Source organism: Danaus plexippus, chromosome 25 (assembly GCF_018135715.1).
Source record: "Danaus plexippus chromosome 25, MEX_DaPlex, whole genome shotgun sequence".
Lineage (NCBI taxonomy): Eukaryota > Metazoa > Arthropoda > Insecta > Lepidoptera > Nymphalidae > Danaus > Danaus plexippus.
The window spans coordinates 230,955-247,091 of NC_083553.1; the positions used below are offsets into that span (position 1 = coordinate 230,955).

General features: G+C 29.5%; 1 protein-coding gene across 2 annotated transcripts in view; it reads left to right on the forward strand.

Annotated features, from left to right (window-relative positions):
• The window catches only part of LOC116775096 (inactive dipeptidyl peptidase 10), a 489,500-nt gene that overhangs the window by 204,775 nt on the left and 268,588 nt on the right, over positions 1-16,137 (forward strand). The window lies entirely within an intron of this gene.

Genomic DNA, 16,137 nt, shown 5'->3' on the forward strand with positions numbered 1-16,137 from the left:
AATATTGGAGTTTTCTTAAAAGAGGCATTGCATTTAAATTTGACTATATAATTTGTTTGAATCAATTTTTATAAATCCTTTTGATATTGGTTATGATTAAAAAAGAAATTTAATGTATATTAAGAACCATGATTGTTTATGTAAAATTAAAATTGCTTTATTATATTTTATTACTCATAGTAATTGTTGTTGTTTGAAAATAACTGTACATGTGTGCAATAATTAGATTTAAGTAAGTGGTTTAGTTGTAGTAATATCAGTTAGTAGAAAAATTTCTGTCCTCTTTGAGAGACTGTGAGTTAATTTATGTAGATAAAGCATTGTCATTACAGTGGCAAGCAATCAACTAATGGGCTTTTAACTCTATTGTAAAGAAAATATACAAAGAAAAATCTTTTGAATCTGAAACATTTGTTCCTATATTAAAATATATTTGTTTTTAATTTTAATTCCACTTTTCATTTAGTAACTGCTGTCGCATGCTTGAAACGACGACATAAAAGTGTATGTAACTAACAGTTTGTTTAATCACTTTAAAGAAAATCTTTCAATATTTTAAAATGTCATCATTTGGGTACAAAATCCGACATTCAGGATGTTGTCGACATTAAACATCATCTCTTAAATAGAGATTATTGCTTATTTTGAAGTTAGATAGTTTTCAAAAGGCATACATTTACACATACATACATATAGATTTAGAACTATTCGTGGCCAAATTATGACGTTCATAGAATTTTAATTTCTTAGCGATAAGTTCTTGCGTCTACGATTGTTTCGTTGTTAAAGATATTGTGCTATACTATCGCATCTTATTTGGTTAGCGTGAAATAACAAGACTATAATAGCAAGATTCCGTTTAATTGAGTGTCTATTACAGTACTGAATAATAAAATCAAATGGCATAGTATTTATACTATGCACCATATATTTATGTAAACCCACAATAGTTGAACATTTTGTGGTATGGATTATAATGTTACCATAGTATTTTATTATTATATTTCGTTATCATCTTTACATATGTATATGAAATTTTCTTTATATTCCTGGATGAAGGCAGACTGTTTGATTCGTTCACACTGTGTTCACACAAAGGCAGACTGTTTGAGTTTGAATTTTCTGTCCAATGATAACGATAACACTAAAATGTATCTGACTTTATGTGATGTATTTCTATGTGAGCGTATATCTGTCATCAAACCCTTAAAAATGTATTTTTAATATTTATACATTCTTAATATTATATTTCCATACTTAAAATCTATCAGTCATTCATCATCTTAGATAAATAACTATAAAAAGTATTCATATTTAGGTGCGCGTGTTACCAGATGCAAGAAATGGGTCCCTCATTTTGACAGCGCGTTTGCAAGATTCAATCTTAAACTAATTAATAAAATATACTCAAAGCACTAAATAGAAAGACACTCTGTACGGAACTCATTAGAATCAATGGAGTAAATTTAGAATGAAACGCTATTTAGAGAAGTTAAGTAATAGAGAATCCTTAAAATTAGGTTCAATAAATATCACGTTGATCAAAAAATTTAATTAGAGTTGAAAAAAAAAATTTCAGCTTGTAGAATTTGAAACGTATTTTTTGTTGCTATAAATATCTTCTATTTCATTAAAAAAGTATTAATGAAGCAGCTTATAAAGCTATTTGAAGCGTTCATTAGTTATCGCAAAGCTAGGCTTTAGATAAATATTAAATCCAATTTATCTAAGTTAAGTGAAGGCACGTTTTGTTTTATTTAATCTGTTGTTGACGTCGGTTCAAATTTATCTCCGTGCTTTAGACATTACATACAAACAACAAAATATAATTATGTTTGTGTTGTCCTGAAGAAGCTTGTGTTTTATGGTTTTGCAAAATTTTTCACAAGAATATATAAAAGTAAATAGACTTATTCACAAGAGAAATTATATACATCTTTCCTCTGCAGCAAACGGTGTAACAAATTTTTAAACTTAACAAAATTTTGACGTTGGTATATAATTGTAATAATGTGATAGTAGGTATTTAAGAAGACAATATCTTATGACGGTTTCAAAAAGGATTTATATGATAATCCGAATACAAATGTAAACAAAAAAGTCCATGCCATAACTTTTTTTACTTAAGTACTTAGAAGTCATCAAAAAATGGCAGTGATCCATATTTCCCTCAACCCCAATAGTACATAAAACTATCTTTGACAAATTTAAAGTCACATGTATCTTGTAATTATAACAAAACATTACTATAGTGTAAATATGCAGCACCAGCCTGGCTCGTTAATGTGACACCATAAATAAGAACATAACGTAAATAATATGTTTTTTTTTTAAATTAAAAACAAGGTTTTAATTAAAGTTTTAAAATTAATTGTTACTAACCGTGAGTTCTCTAAACTAAACGATCAATAATATTAAATACAATACAATACTAAAATGAGTAAAACATTAAAATCTTATAAAGTTAAAGTGAGAATAAACTTTAATGAGTTTACACAGAATCAGCATCTGAGCACCAAAGAATTCCTGCTTTGACTTTTTCGAACCTTTATGAAGTCTTTGTTGGTTTCAATGAAATTCCACTGGAATAAAAAGTTATAAGATTAACTTAAAATAAGGTCTACAGTGCGAGTTGTTATAAGTTAACTGTTTCAACTACATATTCAGACTAATATTTTTAAATAACGTATTATGGATTTTAATATTCTTAAGCTGTCACAAACAAACGTAATGTAATAAATAAATGTTTTATTATAGATATTTGATACAAAATAGAAAAAACAAAATTTATCAATTAAGCTCAACTAATCCAAGTTTAAAATTTTACCAAATTTTTTTTATAGAAGTATTTATAATCTCAAATTAATAGAACATACAACAATTTGTAATTTCTTTCGTCATATTAAAGTAGCGATTAATCCTTTAGGAAAATGAATAACGTATGCTAGTGGTAGGGAAAGTGTCCAGATTATATATACTTATTATGTGGTTTTCATCCCCAATAAAACTACATACTGGACCCTTCGGAAGTCCATAGGAATTCACGGAATCCCTATAGACCCTTTAAATACATAAAAACAAATTATTAACGGTTGTATTGTTCTAAAAATCATTTAACTTTCTTTTAAATCTTAATATCCGTATAATGAATCAGTTTCATCTCTTACCCCTGCGGATTAATTTGTCGAGTTCGGTCCAAGTTTTTCTGTAACTTTCTTGAATCATTTATTGATATAGTATGTTTATATTCACGGCTTCTTGTTGTTATATTTATTATGTAACTTATTAACTTTTATAAAAAACTATGTTAAACAACAATGTTATTTCCAATAGGAATTTAGATTGCACTTACCATTTATACATAGGAACAGTAAAATAATTTTAACAATAAAACAAACACTTTTTCAGAACAATTTGATTGACAATATTTAATTGTCTTTCGACATAAAAAGAAAATACTACTTTTAAGAATAAAAAACATGCACAACAAAATAAAATATATGATTTTTTATAAAAAAAAAACTAAAATGTTAAAAATATATCAAAACTCAGTAACAATTCAGACGATACGTTAAAGGTACTTTTACTGACAAATTTTGTGAGAAATAACACCAAATACCTATAGTATATTACAGAATTAATAGATCCTAATTAGATCCTTTTTTTATATTACTTTTCCGAAAATAAGTAAAATCTGAATCACATATTTTACTATACAGTGAAAACAAAAGGCATCAGAATCTCGTACTGAATGACATAGACGATAATAACTGACAAAAAATTCTTTTCAAAATGTGTTAAGTCGACTGTCGCAAATTCATTAAATGAGAGTATTGTTTTTAATCTGTATGTGGGCGTGTTAAAACGTTCTCTTCTAAATTTTAATCAATGTTACGTCGTTTCGTTTGCTTCGTTTGCTGTTATATTAAATTGAAACGTAAAGGAGAACAATTACAAGGGATTGACCTATTTTATATCCGACAATTATTTGTGACTTTAAACTTGTATATACTTATAGCTGTAACATTAATATTATTTATTAACATTATTGTTCCATATCCGAAAACTCGTTATATAATCTCTGCCTCAAGTACAGAACGTACAGATTATACATTTCTCAGTGGTTTAGGACATTGAAATGTCGTTAGTTTTCCATTGTATCAGTATAAGTATTAAAATATAATTTATTTTATAATAAATTTATGTTTTTAATTATTAAAACAATTCACATTGATTATAATAAATTTTAAGTTAAAAAAATACGAATAAAAATTAAATAGATAATAAATAAGAATAAAAATTAGATAAATATTGATGTGATTAATTTTTACTATTAAAATCATTTAACTAATCCTGCAAGACCAACCCTATATTTATCAAAACCACTTTCAAGAACTTACGTACAAACTGTTCACGAGTTGCAAACGATTAGTTCCCATAATCCGTGTTATACGTTAGCATCGAATATTGATAAACTTGAAATTAATTTATTAGTTTTAACTAATGTACAGTAAATAAAGCTTTAAACTAAGCGTATTGGTTTTCAGGGGATAGTTAGTAAAACTTTAGGTGGTTGTAAATACTCCTTTAGTTACCTACTCAAGTAATAAAGTGGCTTCAGATCGGTATTATATACAAACAGTTGATTAATGTAGAAGTAGTTTATCCAAATAATAAAGCCTGTGTATATTGCATGCATATCAGCAGTTATATTAGGTAAAAGCGGTGGTATCGTAATATAGTTATTTATTTGTTAAAATATTTAAGGTTGTAGAACCTAGCTATGGTCATATTACTGCAGCTGAAACAGGGGCTGACTCAACCGGGGAAGTACCACCCTCTCACAGAAGATCGGTGTGAAGCAGTCTGTAATGGCTGCGTTTCGTCCGATGAGTGAGAAAGCCGGTTGCCCTTTCCTTTTTCCCACACTTTCCCTTTTCTCAACCTATTGTCTCCCTCTGCCCCAAATAAGAGTAGCAACGCATCTGCAAAATTATTTTTCGGATGTCCATAGATGACGGTACTACCTCCATCAGGTAGGCCGTTTGCTCGTTGGCCCCTTTTGTCATAAAAAAAATTTAAAAAATTATGAGATTATTTATTAAATTCGATGATTTGTACCTTCTATAAGAACGGGTTACTTTCTCTGTCGATTTGGACCGCAATCAAGCTCTAGTCCACAGGCTACAGCGACACATTATTACAACCTCCCCTATTAATATGCAACAGATAACTCACAACCTTTTAAAATAAGTCATTATTTTAATCTAGCACTTTTATAAATTTTCTTTTCATCAAAATTTCAACCTTAAAACACACCAAACCATACTTCATTTCCTTGTAGAAGCAATAAAAAATTCCAAAAGATTTATGCATCTGTATGAAACTTTATCGTAAACAATGTGTTTATGTTACACAAACATGATGACAAAATACTTCATAAGCGTCATAGTGTTTCCGTCGGTAAAAATAATATTTTTTTAAAACAAATTTAAAATTGTTATTCTATTCAACACTTCAGACTCTGTTTTATTGACATGATAAACTTTTAAATCATATATTAAACGAGTATATTTAGAATACTTAAAAGTCTTACTCAAAGAAATCTTTATTTGAAGAAAAGTACACGTAACTGAGGAACTTATGTCGTTGAGAAACTGTTGACATATTTTTCAAAAGCTTCTAGAAACTGTCCGAGCCTCAGTTCAGAAATTTCAAACAGCTTAAGAATAAACTAAAATATTTTGAATGATTCATAATATCATTGCTATGAAATGAAGGATTTTAGTTTGAACTATTTTCTTAACTTATGAATGCAAAATCCTACTCCTTAGTTAGCTTCAAGATTCCGGATTAAAAATTAAGAGATTGTATTTCATTATTTATTAATACAGCTATAATCAGTTACGTTTTACAACACTGATAGTTCATTGATAAGAAGATACACATGGGGTGGGGATACGGCACCAGCACTACGATATGAACTAAGCCCAGTGTGGCGAAAAATAAGAATAGTTGTTGATATAATATGTTCGTAAAGGATTTTTTAATGCGAAAAAGTTCTGAAACATATTTTAATATTTGTTCTGTTACCTCATAATCAAACTTCTCTAAAGATTCTGTTTAATTTTATTTGTATAAAGCAACAAACTATCTATCCATCGAGATCATTTTATATGTCGGCGCAACGACATTTAAAAACCATTATAAAGGGTAGTTGTTTCATATGTATTTCACTTTAGAGGGTAGATGTGACGTAAACAATGTCAAGGCGTTAGTAATAACTTTAACAAAATTATTTGTTTTATAGATCGTCGTATGATTTGTATTGAAGGAAAGTAAATGGCAATTCGTATCGTGATTTGTAATATGTAAAGATAAGTTATTTTGTGAGTTTTAGTAAAACACAAACTTAAACAGTAACCATTTTGTAATCAATGTTATTCAATTATGATTTCTTTAAATTTTAAGTGACAATATAAAGTTTAGTTGGTTTGATAATTGATTACGAAAACTTTTGTAATGATTAATGTTTATTTGAATTACTACGAATAATCTTTGTAACTTATTATTTAAAATTAAGAGTAAATGTAATGAGTCCACGAAAACTATTTATATTCGGAGACATCTGTGGCGAGGACACGGTGGTGTGAGAGCTATCCAGGAGAAATTACTAAGTGTTAGTTAAAGTTGAAAATAAAGTGGTGCGAGTAAGTGAGAGTGCTTTATTGGTGAAAATGGATAACCTGACAGATGGAAATAGTGTTAGTGACGATAGCGTCGCTGACGTCACAGCTTCTAATAATCAATTTGGACATGGCTCTTCGACATTTATAATATCAAAAGTCTTTTAATGTAAATAAAGAATAAGCTTCATTTGTTTTTGTTATAAGATAATATTGTTATACAGATAATTAAAAAAAAACTTTTAAAGTATTATTATTACTTCTATACTGATACGAATTAATTTAAAATCATACGAAAAAGATGCAATATAAAGATTTCCATAAATTTTTACTGTATTAACCATTTTAATTGACATAAATTGTTTCTATGTCATACATAAATTGAATTCTATGCAAAATATATGTTTATAATTAAAAGAGCATTGACCCTACTTTTTCCAACTTCTCCCATTTCTAATTGATTGTAATAAATTCAAATAATTCTTATTTCTAACATGCTGTTGTTAAATGGGAAAAATTCTGACCATGACAAAATATATTACATTCAGTGCATTCCGTTAACCTCGCTGTATGGAATTTAATATTAGGCTATTTAAATATTTACTCTATTTTATTGTTTATAAAGTGTAATTTTGTATAACATGAAACATTCAGAGCTGTGGTTTCTAAAATAAACTCTCGTTCTAATGATTTAAACAACAAATTTTAATATTCCGTTCACAAAGGTTTTGCTCTAGATTAAGTTATGCGCTATTCCAAACAATGGCCTCAGAGTAATAAGAAAACACTATATACAAAAATGGTAGTAGTTAAAGTTCTCAAGACTGAACAGTTTTATGATTGGAAGTCATAATATATATTTTTAAACCTCGTTACAATAGAATAGAAATCCGATAAATGCCTAACATGCAATCAAGAGTATTTATTGCCAAAAAATAAAGAAACTATGACATTCTAATGCAATACTTTTTCTTGATTACTTAACCACTGGTATGTTTTTTAATAGTTCATTAGGTAACTATTAAAATAACCGAATTTTTTTCTATTGAAAAGATTACTTTAACAAACTTATCGTTAATAAAAATGCTCTCGCCAATGAGATCTAAGACTTTCGGAAGTATTGTTCATTTAAATGAAACTAATATATTTTCGGATATACTACGCGGATTTTATTATTTTAAAACTACATAATCCCGACGTCTCCGTTATTTTTCAGCAACCGTCATCACGGGCAGACGAGATGTGAATGTCTGTCAGTCGATCCTTGTTATTTATCATCTACCGCCATCGATTTCTTAATTTTCTGGCGTACCGCTCTGAATGCCGGCAAAATGCGCTCACGGTGTCACGAGGTCCTGCGGCGTGGTCACGGACATGGGGTTTTATATTTTTAAGGAGGGGGTCCCAGGTGTTGGATAGATTCCAGCCATCTTCTCTATTGAAATTTGGATGTTTTTTAATTTCAATAGCCTCGCGGATTAACCTCGGTATGTACCTGTCTTCACGAGCGAGGATTTGTGGTTTATCAAACCGAATGTAGTGGCCTGGTTTGTCCATTGTGTATTCACACACTGCTGACTTAGACGCGCGCCTGTTTTTGATGTCTGAGATGTGTTCCTTCACCCTTTTACCGATGCTCCTCTTCGTTTATCCAATGTATGATAATCCACAATCATAAAATCCGCGTAGTATATCCGAAAATATATTAGTTTCATTTAAATGCTCTCGCCATTTTACTCTAAGGTATAATAAATTGTGACTGTTTATTAAAGTAACAAAGAATTTTTATGTATTGAAAATAAATGGTCCTAAGTCTTCACAACACTGCATACAGAATATTTTTTTTATATTTCCTAACGTCAGAAAGTGTCAAAGCTGAAACCAATTGTTTTAAATGTACGTGAACAATAAAAACGATTATGAGGCATCAATCATCAGTGTGAATGTTTAATACCTTTTATCCGAGTGTTTAAAACCAAATTCACTTAAAAATATATTTATAAAAATTCTTTTTTTACAAAGAGGTATAACCGAGTCTTATATAATTCAATGTGTTATTCAAAATTATTGATTTGTGGTAGACGGATCCTTGAATATCTAGGGCTTTAATTATATATATACATTTATATAGTAATTATCGTCTTAAAACTACTTTAATCTAATAAACTCGTTTTAGATTTATAGAATAAATAAGAAATTCGATGATTCTCCAACAAATAATATATTAACAAAATGTATTTTTTATTAATATAAAAGGAAAATACTGAACTGGTGCTACTTATAACCCAGCTGTGACAGATGAACGATTGTGTTTGGTTGCACTTCAGAATTTGTAGTGTTATCCTAAAGAGTTTTATTTACAATCACGGACTTGTTTAAACTTCGATTAAACCACAGGATCATGATATTTAAGAATCAATGTCACAGACAAGCGAAAAATAACTCATTTGATTCGACTCATCAAAATAATTTCAATATTATGTAATATACATAAAAATAAGTAAAAAAATATTATGAAAAAATTATATCGTTATTTTCGTCAGTTCAACAATCATGAAAGCCTTTGGTAACTTGTTTTGCAATTCTGTCTACATGGTTGCATGTTAGCGTGTGTAGTAAAATGATAGATTTAAAGTAAAAACATATAAATTTTATCAAAATTCATTAATTCATTATTGACTATTGTTTTGGAGACCAGCTCGTAACCAATAAGTTGACTTTAGGGTCCCGGCCCCGGCTGAGTAAATAACTGGCTCATGAATATTCCATTATTGTCATTGAAGAAAGTTTAAGTTTTCATATCACGACATCCGCCTCGAGCCTCCTGTCAGTCTCTCTTTAATTTAGTTTCCTAGATACTAAACAACACTTTTCTTAATTTAATGTGATATTATCGAATATTGTTTCTTCAATCAATATATATATTTTATATATCTGTTAAATATATCGTGAAAATTATGACTATAAAGACTCATGATAGTAGTAATGGTGGATTCGATTTACTTTAAGTTTAAGTTATTTTTCCATTACAAACACATAAATTTCTTTTAAAATATCGTCATAAAAATATATATTTAAAATCCTGAATTTATTTAACACTTTCATGAAAATTGTTATGTAATTTTTATAATAAGAATAAAATTACTCTTTTCAGGTAAGTACTATGGTTTGCAGTAGAAGTGTACCTATCAGTAACAGAAACGTTTAAACAAGGTTAGTGGATTTAATCACAATAAAATAACTTTATTAAAATATTTTAATTAATTATAAGAAAAAAAAAGTGGCAACACATAACACAAATACTTATAATATTTTTTATAACAAACATTTATATAGTTTGAATAATGCCTGAACGCTACTCGGAGATCATTCTTATTAATGGCATTAATCTGATAAGCGGCTGAGTTTCGCTATCGTTTGAATAAATAAGGGTTCTTTAGAAAACCTAATGAAAAGATTAAAATGAATTATTGTACACTTTGATGATTAAGGATAAACCGTTTGTTATATTAGTTTTTAGTAATGTCTTGATATTTTATTGCTCAAGACAATCTAAAAATCGAAAAGAGTTCTATGTATTGTATCAGGAAGTCTTTGGAATTCTTTATTTAAAATATTATACTAACTCTAATCCATTTAAAATTCTGCTCTGTAATCTATGGCTTGCCCGTGTACAAAAGCAAATGTCCAACGTATACCAAAACATCCATTATTAAAAGCGCAACAACAATTTACTCAGCAAAAACTAAAAATTGTAATATTGCAACACCGACTATATTTTTTGACAATGCAAGGAAAAATTGAGATTTGTGTATATATGTATGTAGATTAGCAGAAGATTGTTAGAAAAATACTGAGGTATTCTAAGAATATTTAGCTCAAGAAACTGTATATAATATATTGTATATATATGTATTACTTTTTCTCAATGGTATAAATAATTAAGCAAGTTAGGATACGTTAAATTTATAAGCTCCCAAGTATACTATGATTACGAAGAATTAAAAAGAGAACTCCTAGGACGAGGGATAAAAAAAAAACTTAATTATAGTAGAGATAATTACGAGTGTATATAAGCGACTTCTAACGTGTGTCAATATATATTTTCAAAATATAATTTATTAGCAACTACCTGTGCCCGCGACTTTGTTCGCGTAGAAAAAGTACCTTACTACAAAATTTCTTCATAAACAATATTAGAAGTCGTATTAGCAGTTTCAGTGAGTATAAACAGGCTTCGTGCATTACTCACTCGAGATAAAGCTACATATAACTGTCCATGAGAAAAACAGGGCGTTCGCAGATCTACACCGACACAACTCATAGTTTGTCCCTCGGAAATTAGTACATCAATTAAATACAACATGTCATTATCAAAACCCATTAAGTGTTCAATGTAAGTAACTTAACATAAGTTTACTTCAAAGTAGTTTAAAAGTTTTCCCATGGGAATGAGGCATTTTCCGCTTTAAAAGGTACCCTAAATATCGCACCAGGTGATCATTAACCCCCATATAAAATTTTAATAAAATCCGTCCAGTAGTTTTTAAGTTATAAGTGTACAACAGACAGACAGACAGACGAACTTAAATTTCAATAATCATATTTTTGGCATCTGTTTTTCTAGGAATACCCCTATAGGGATTTACTCTCATTTATTTTCAATGTACAGAATTGAGCACGTGAACGATTTCATTATATGTAATAGATTTAATTGTCGTTATAACATCAAATAATAATAAAAATAGTTACTTTTATGATTTATTTTTGAATTGTGGTTTAAAATATACTAACAAATTTTGACAAAAAAAAATTTTTAAAGGTAAAAATACGACTAGGTGCTGTTAAATTATTTTTAAGACGACAGAGCGAATAAGATGAGATAATTGTGTTAGACTGTAAAAGTCTTTCAATATTGTAGATCAGATGTGAACGAACAGAGTAGCATTAACTATTTTATTGAATGTTTTAAAGGGTACTTATTTTTAATACAATGCAATTTTTAAAAAATCGCGATTTATGTAATTTCAAAAATATGTTTAAATTTATGGTACTAAGTCGTGGTGGCCTCGAGGTTAAAAGGCCCGCCTCTCGTACGTAAGGGCGCGACGTCGAAACCTGGCAAGTATCAATGTAATCTTTTCCGACTCATATGTACTTTCTAAAAGTAATTAGACACCACTGATAGACGTTGAAGGAAAATATGGTAAGGAAACCTGGACTTATAATTTCAATTTATAAGTTTGAAATCGCCAACCCGTCTTAAGCAAGCATGGTGATTAATGCTACTGTTCGATGTACAGTTCAGTTCAGCTTAACTTCCAATAAAGTGTAACAAAATGGCTTCAGCCAGTATTTACAGTTTTCAAATACAAGGTATTTTATATGTTGCCATTACAAAATTACAATGGTTCATTATTAATTTAATTATAATCAATCATAAAAATGATTCTAAATATTATAATATATTATAATAGGCGCAACTTCTAGTACGAACATCGTTGGAGCCAAAAACTTGTATAAATTGGTTTATAAAGAGTGATACTCAGCTGCTCAAACCTGGTTTTTGAACCAGAAGATTCGTAATACCACACGAGAAATGTGATAGCTCATTTTAATATCGACACAACCTCGTAGTCGTAGGTTCAGACGAAAACTTCTCAGCATTCCATGGATTCACCGTGCGGGTGCCGGGTCCATCACGTTGCTGGGAGATAGGCATCAACGGCGCCTGGGACTTGCGACAGGTGTAGGTTTAAGGGGCCCCTATCTATCGCGCGTTAAACGCTCAACTCCGCTTATCAGATTTGAAATTATAGGTTTTAGACACATATGTATTTTATAATATACATGTGTCTAAGTAGGATCATAATTCTCTACTAAGTTCTGGCTCTTCACAAACCGCTCTCTAGGTAACTTTCTTAATTTATAAATTCGTCGTTGATGAAAAAAGTTATAAATGAAAACTGACGCTTTCTTAATTATGGCTCTTATTTGTAAACAAAGGAGAGTAATTTTAAAATAAAATTTTCTTTGTGTTGAAACCGAATGCGGGCGTTTTCAATTTCACTTAACGTTGTTGTTAATGTCACCGAGAAATGTACGGACAGACGGAATGTAGACATTTTTCTAGCTAATGACTGTCATTAGGATTCTGACTAAGTATTTATCCTGTGTTCTTAGAACTTGCAATGTCCACGTTTATAATTGAACCATTGTTATTTTAAATGTTATAAAAAACGCATGAAAAAATATTGTGAGTTTTTATGAAACTAAAAGTAAAATAATAATAATGCTAAAATTATTATTTACATGTTAGCAAAACAAAAGTATTATTTATAAATTGTATCGTCAAATCTACGTCAAAACCATTATAGAAATGATATTGTTGAAGTAAAGTCCAAAAAACGTAAGCCCAATCTCCAGAAATTCGTTTCTGTCTGATCCCGGCTGTGATTGATTACTTTATGAAGCTAAATTACTGGCTTAGATCTTCTCCTTAGGAATCAGATGTAACAAGACCAATTCTAGTTTGATTTATGTTTGCATCTGCTACATCAAAATATCTGGGATGGCTTTGTATTACTTATTTTATCATACCATATTAGTTTTTATTACTAAAAAAATACTATAAGGAAATAATACGAGTAAATACATGTTTACTAACAAATTTTACGGTTGTATCCTATTTAACTTAAGTTTTTAATAAAAAAATGTTCAATTTGACGTCACATCCGTAATTCAGTAATTTCCGGTTGCAGGAATGTTCAGGCTGCCAACAAGCGTATTGTTCACTTGAATGTAAAACCTTTTACGATGACAATGCAGCGCGCTATTGACTGTTACTTTTGAAAGACATTTTCTTACAAATGACTGAGACGATATAGATTCATACATACATATATATATAAAATTTTTAACAATAGTCATTAAATTTGTTATATTAATATTATTATTAATATATTTTCTTAAATGTAATTGAGTTTCATATAAAAAATAAATAAAGTTAAATTAATTAAACTTCTTTGGAATCTTGTTGTTCATCTTTAGTTATGAATTCTCAAACCAAACCTCACACAATAGCATTATAACAAATAAGATGATAATGTCTTTTTATGATAAAATGTTGAGCTTAAAAACACACAAATTCGAAGATAAATTTTAATAAAACATAAAAGAAATTAACTTTTGTACTTTACTCTTGTGAGGAAATTGTGGCCGAGCTGTTGGTTTACTTTGGTAAAGATAAGCGGACATTTTTAAGCCTAGAAGTTTTTTTAAGTACCGCCATAATTTTTTATCATTTATAATCAACATTTTTCTTGTAGTTACTAAATTTTTCTCATATGTTAAAATTTTCTACTTCTTTATATTGAGGTAGGTCTAAACTGTTCAGGTAAAATTATTTTAGTAGTTTATTGTTTTACTCAAATTTTATAATCACTCTATAAAAGAATAATAGCAATAAATAAATCTGGAGGCTCTTGTAGATTTGTTACAAAAATGACAAGTCCGTGAAACTTACTTGGTGGTTAAATTTGCCATTTTGAAAATATGAAGCCTGTTTCGAATCTTTTTTTACTTTTTTGTCTCTTCAATACGCTTAATATTGAAGCACCGGTAGACTCGTTTGAAAACTTTTAAGATAAGCCTATGAACCACCGATATCACCGGGGCGCCCGCGATTGTTAGAACATTTTGGTTTGTTTGTCAATTAACTCGAGGATTTGATCGTCAACTTCTTTTTCCTGTTTCAGGATTCTTAATACGTATTATTTGATATTCTCCACTAATGCATACTTTTTAAATATCATTTTGTTATATCCGTTGAATGATTAATACGGTTTTCAACCTTTTCTTACACTTTTTTTTAATACCAATCTACACGTGTAAACTTTTTGTCACAAAAAAAACCTCTTCGTAAGAAACAAAATCATATAGTTTTTTAGGAATGACAATATATTAGGGTAAATTTGAATAATGACATTGAACATTTCATTATACCTACTTCAATTTTAGGTTCTTACCTACTCTTTTGTCATATTATGTAGAAAAAGTAAAAACTATATTATTTTTAAAACCAAACACATTACGTTATATTTGAGTTTACAGACGACAGTTTATTGATTTCTTCATGACTGAAATATTTTTGGGTGCGAACTATCTCTGAGTCATTGGAAATAGGTTCTTGCCTCCTGGTTTCCATAGAATGGTGTTTGCATAGAAAAATAAAGGAATTTTATTCATTGCGAAACAATTAAATATCTCGAATTAAGTACAGTAATAAATGTGAGTGGTAGTTCATCAACAGCTGAATAAACTCGTTGGTATTTTTCTTGGAGCCAGTTGCTATTTCAACCTCACAAGTTCACGTTTTGTCTTTGGCCTACCTCTTTATGAACCTTCATTCGGTTTCCATTTGATTTTGTTTATTTTAGTGGGTTTAGTTTCTATGTTAATATTTTTCTATATAGTAAGAGTTCCTTTAAATAAGCTTTCATTTATTATATTTTAGCTCGATTTCTTTTAACATAATCTTTCTTTTATCTTTTTAATGATTCCTTTCTCTGTCGCTTTATATTCCGCTGTTTTTCTTCAATAAGCGCATAATTGAAAATTTGTTTCATATTTATTCATATCATTACGAAGATATGCAGAAATCATATAGAATTAATGCTTTTTTACGGATATCGGAAAGAATTGAGTCTCCTATATCAAATGGACCCAATCACCCATATCATATAATACTCAGGTAACACTGAAAATATTTAGAAAATGATAAATGGCTTGATTCTTTAGGTCTCTTTTATAGCATTTTTAGCATTTCACTCACTGCACCTTCAGGGCTCGTACAGCGAATATAAATTTTTATTTTAGTTCTTGGGAATAAATAAAAGTCGCAGAGCGCCAGGTCAACCTGTGTGGCAGATGACTCATTATCTCGACTCCCGCCTTGGTCAAACATTCAACAGTCCGTTTTGCGGAGTGTACTGAAGCATTATTGTGGAGAACTAGGACCTTGCTTCAAGAACGGTGCTATGAGATTTTTTCAAGACAACTGGCAAACAGCGAATTACATACTAGTCTATAATAACTGTCTTTCCATCTTATAGCACAACTGTCGCGAAATGACCTTTCTGACCTGACAATGAGGCAATCACCTTTTTTCCTTGACTTCTTTCTTTCTTTATCTTAGTTGGCATATCCTCGAAAAGAAAAACCCATTGGGCTAATTGTCTCTCGATTTTGGATTCGCAGCAATATATCCAGCTTTTATGATGATAAATGATATGATATATATGATATATATATATATATATATGATGATATATCTGTGACGATGTCAAATACAGCATTTGAGTCACTGCCGTTGAACTTATCTAATATTTGGCGACACAAGTCCATGCGAAGGTGTTTCTGCTCGTCGGTTAAAGCATGGAGAAACCATCTG